The sequence below is a fragment of the Condylura cristata genome, unplaced genomic scaffold (genome assembly GCF_000260355.1).
Source record: "Condylura cristata isolate star-nosed mole 26May11 unplaced genomic scaffold, ConCri1.0 scaffold00039, whole genome shotgun sequence".
Classification (NCBI taxonomy): Eukaryota; Metazoa; Chordata; class Mammalia; order Eulipotyphla; family Talpidae; genus Condylura; species Condylura cristata.
The window spans coordinates 3,707,611-3,712,742 of NW_004567140.1; positions in this window are offsets into that span (position 1 = coordinate 3,707,611).

Consider the following 5,132-nt stretch of genomic DNA (forward strand, 5'->3'; position numbering starts at 1 on the left):
CTCTCTCCCCCCCTCTCCTTCTTAACTGGACTCCTCCGCAGTGAAGTCTTAAACCCACCAGCCCACGGGAGCTTGTCCCTCCCGTCCGAGCCTTGGGGTGCCGGCCTTCTGCTCAGGCCCTACTGTCTTAGCAAGGAGGAGAAACTGAGGCAGCCGGGATGGGATTCTTACTGCTCTGTCGCCGCCATTGGTCCTTGTGCAGACCCAGGCTGCCTCCTCCCTCTGCCACCCGACCTTGGCCCATGCTGTTCCCGCTGCCTCACCCCACTGCTCACACATCTCCGACCTGCTCAGCCTTTTCCACCCCCCCAAACTGGGACAGCTTAGGGGTTTGGACAGCCATTGTCGGTTCCCAGAGCACAGTCTTTTCACCCCCCGTTATCACATCCCATTACTGGAATCTGTTCAACTTCCATCTGTCAGGGGAGAGGGGGCTGTGTCTACCTTGCTCACCGCCCTGACGCGCAGGTCGCTGCGTGTAGACACTCCAGAGGGGTGTGGCTACAGCAAAGTCCCCCAGAGGACCAGGCCATTCCCCCCTCCTCCCCTTCCCCGTTTCTGGAAAGAAAGGGAAAGTTCTCGTTATTTCTCCTGCTCCAGTCTTTGTGCAACTCGGTGAGGCCAGCACTCTCCCCTGTTGGAGAAAGAGGTACAGGGGGTGAAGGTGGACGTCCACCAGTCGGCCCCAGCTTCGGCGCGGTCCCAGGGAGCATGGCCTTGGCCTTGGGTCACCAACTGCTGGAGAAGCTGCGCTGATTTGTTCTCGGGCATAGCAGAGGCTGTGGCTCAGCCTTGTGGCAGCTTTCGGGGAGGCGGGACTGCACTTGTTTGTCGCACAGCTGCTTCTTCTGGGCGCTGTGGCTGCCGGTGTGCCGCCTTCTCGTCCGTCCGATCGCGTTACCCTAAATGGCCATCTCCAGCCAGTGGCGGGGTGCGGAGCCGGCCGAGCCTGCCTGCGTGCGTAACGTGCCGAGCGAGGGACCCCAGTGAGGATCAGCGCGCGCCGCTCCCCCAAGACCCAGCTTCCAGCGTATCCAAAGCCATTTATACTCCTGCCCAGACCGCGGGGATCAACATTCCTGACCCTTTTTCGAAAAGCAAAAACACCTTAAAAAAAAAAAAAAGAAGCAGGAGATGAAATTCCCGAGCTTTCATTTCCCTTCATGGTTGAACTTCCATGACTCAAGTCATTTGCAGTCAATCTATGTGCGCCTGGCCTGCTCCGCCAGGTCAGCGTTTGGGGGTTGGCCCTGCAAACATGTGGCCCCAGCTGGTTGCCCTGGTGGTGGGAATATGGGCGGGGGAGGGGGTGTTGGGGGGCCGGTGTGGGGGCGCTGCGTTCTTTTGCTGTTGCTACTTCTAGGGGAGAGCTTTTGTTGGCTGTTTGTTTGTGTTGGGTGGGATTAGCTCTGATTACATATTAATAACCCCGAGCGCTATCTAGTAATTAGATGTTATCTTCCAGATGTTTAAAAGAAACCTTTAATATTTTAAGCTGCTTGGAGGTCTCTCAGCACTTTATTAAAATGGATGGAATTTAAAATGGGAGTTGGTGCTGGAGTTTCATCGGGATTCTCTTGTTGGCCCAAGACCCCCGGGCCCAGGGCACCTCTGAAAAGATCCCAAGCGTTTATTGTGGGGGCCCCTGTTTGGAACAATTGGAGCAGCCACGCATTCAGGGGGTGCCAGGGGGTTGTGCCTTACTCTGGGTCCTGTCAATCGGCCACAGCGGCTCATTGGCGGCGCATTGATTTCTTTGAACCACTTGAGTGCATCTCTCAGAAGTCCCCCTTCTCTGAATCCCACACAATCGGCTGTTCTCTCTTTATTAGGCGCTTTGAGAGACAGCCTGGTCTACACCTGCCTTTGAAGGGGCCCCCACCACGGTTTTAATGACCTCCATCCGTCAAAGGAAAAGTTCAGAGTTCATTCTTTTGTCCAAGTCCCAGCAACCGAGGAGTGAAGGGTGCTGGCTGGCCGGCCTCTTTAAATCACCCGCCCGAAAACTTTCCCTGTGACCCCGCTCATGTCAAAACAGCGAGCTGGCCGCTCTGGCCATTGTCACCCGAGTCAGGGCTAAGTGATGCTGCTTGGTCATTATGTGTACCCTGACTGGCAATCAGGGTACAATAGGGGGTCATTAAAGGCCATAAAACTGCCAAAACCCTGAAAAGAGGATTTTGAATGGAGCCAGAGGGCTCTGGGAGCCTGCCTTTGCCCGGCTTCCAGGGCTGGGGGCTCACGCTGCCCCAGCCAGCCTGGTCTGGATTAAGAAGTTTCTGTCCTGTGACATTGGGAAAAACTGACCTCTTGACGTCACCCTTGAGGGACGCTCGTGCCTCTCCGAGCAGAGTCCGCAGAGGCGCGATCCCAAGAGCACTCGTGAAACGAAGCCTCGAGGGCCGTCTTCACGGAAGGAGGAGGAAGCCACCGGTCACTCCAGGAATGGCTGGTCACGTCGCTGCGTCTGCGTGGACACGGCAGCTCAACGTGGTGGCGCTCACCCCAGGGGGCGAGGCCCTTCCAGAAGTCCCCTTAGGGCAGCCTGGCACCTGCTGCAGAACTGGTCCATGGAACAGGCATCGTAGAAGCCTCTGCTGGTAGCGCACCTGCGTCCGGTCTTGCCAAGGAGCCGGGGAACTCGAAGGGGAGCGCTTTGTCTTAACAAAGATGATGGCGGCCTTAAGTTACGCTTTCTGGAGTCCCGACTACGTGCCAGACACGGGCAAGAGCTCCTTTACTCTGCTTCAAAGCCAGAGTCGATGCTGTCGTCGGCCATGTTTGAGGAAGAGGAGCAGCGGGGGAACCCGCAGGCCAGCTCTGCCTGTGCGACCTGTTACCAGGAGCTGCAAGAGCTGGGCTGGGCTTCAGCAAAGCGCCATTGCTGTGTCCCTGCTTGGGACCTCGGACAAATGGCTTCACCTCTCTGGGCCTGAGATTCCCAGCTGGAACATGGCGGCGGGGGTCCAGAGGACCTATAGGGTCCAGGCTTAGACTGGGACTACCTCTGAGCTCCTTAAACTAAGCTTTTCGTTCCAAAGGTTTTCAGAACAGAGATATTCTGCAGCGAGTTGCAACCCCCCCCACCCCAACACCCCCCCACCCCCAGCCAACCTCAGGAGCTGTTCAAGGTCAAGTCCAGAGAAGCCTGGAGTTGCACTGCCTGTCTGTTCTGTTCTCTTTCCTTTCCTCCAGTGTCTCCCAGGGCCCCTGCTTCTCCTCGGTCTATAGGGAAGATTTGGAAGAAGTGTCAGGTGCCACCACCTGGCACAGGGACAACAATGACTTTGTGCTCAACCTCTAGTTCATCACAGGGGTCTTGGGTTTGCAACATGGTTCCCTTCACCCCTCTTGGGAGATCACCAAGACTGTGGATGAGAAACCACAAATGCAGGTGTGGAGGGAGTGGGGCCCACGCAGAGACAGCTGGGGGTTCCCAGGCCACAGGTCCAGGTCCAGCAAGGGCTGGAAAGAGGACCCCGGGAGCACGATGCCCCACTCTGAGATGACAACATCGCTGGGTCTTTGTGCCCAATCATGCAGGAGTTGCTCCATAAATGCTAATATTATTACTGCGCTTTATTGCTGTGGTTAAGAACTGAACAACTCGTCTGTAAAGTCTGGTCTCTCAGCAGGAGAGAGTAGGAAGGGGTTGGGGGGGACTGTCCACCCCTTTTTAAGGATTTCTTGGAGGGAGTTTCTCCTTCTCTGTTTGTGTGGTTAAAGCGCTGGGGATTCTGGACTTTTCTGATCTCTTTGCTTTGGGTTATTTAGATTCCTGGGGTCCGTCTCCCTCTTGGAGTCTAGGTTTTCTCTTCTCTGAGTCTCTGGGAGTTCCTCTCTCTTGATTGGAGAGTGGGAGAGTTTGACTTTCTGAAGTTAGACTTTCTTCTCCTTGGATGGGAGACTTTCTTCTCCCTTGAAGGTGAAGGCAGAGAGAGGGAGAGAGACATTTGGGGGGCACGCCTCTCTCTGTGGGCGACAGCCCGAAGTCTCAGCCACCAGCCAGAGCTCTGTTCCTTCCTGACTCCATCTGAAACGCTCATTCCCCTGCATTGACTGTTCCTGGAATGTGACGAAGCAGCCCTGGGCCCGCTGTCTCTTGTCTGATGTAGGCCAGACTTGCCTGGGTAGGAGATTCACCATGATGCTCTCCTACCCTCCGGGAATTTTCCAGAGCTCATTTGTCTCCCTCTGTGGGATAAACAGGATTTCCTGCAGTCCAGTCCAAGGTACGATGCCCAGAATACGACACCATTTACAGTTCCATCCTCCTTGTACCCCAGTCCCGGGGGTATACAACGTGCGACCTGGCAGGGTGTCTGCTGATGTTTGCAAAGCCCACAGTGACTTTGGGGAAAGAACCTGTCAACTTCCTTCGATGCTTCGGAAATGGACGGCGCTTTGCCAGCGTGCGCCTGGTCCTCTCAAAATCCTAGAGCTACAGATTTCAGGCTGGTCTGGCCACTCTCGGACGCTGTGACCTCTGGCCATTGGCTCTTCTTGGCCAAGACCTAGTTTGTGCCTCTGTAAAATGAAGATGTTGAACTTGGTCCTCCCTGAGACCTGTCTGGGCCCCAGCACCCAATTTCCATGGTTCCTTCATTTATTTATACACATGTGCTCAGCACCTATGAAGTGTCAGACCCCAGAGGCACTGGGAATTCAGAGTGAATAAGAGTGCCCCAAGGAGCCAAGGGATAGCAGGGTAGAGGGCGAGATGGGGGATAAGGAGGAGAAGGAGGAAGCACAGCCAGAAAGGAGAGGTGACTTCAGATTGGTCATAAGAGGGGACCCCCATGGAGATGAGATGCAACACAGGCAGCAGAGCTCCCCAACCCTGCGTAGATGTTGGGGTGCCAACATATAGGCTCCTGCAAGGGTGTTTCGCTGGGTGGATGGGGGGGACATGTAAGAGCCGCCAAGGCAGGGCTTGGGAGGGCTCTTTTAGGTGTGAAGAGCAGCATGCACGAGAGCTGGAAGGTTGACGTTTGAACTCCACATGGTCAGCACACAGGTTAGGCTCTGTCTGCGGGAGATGGATGACCTTGGAGAATCTCCAAGCCAGAGGAGCCTTCAGGGCAGCTCCCAGGGGCCAAGGCCATTTACCCACTGGCAAGACATCACCTGCA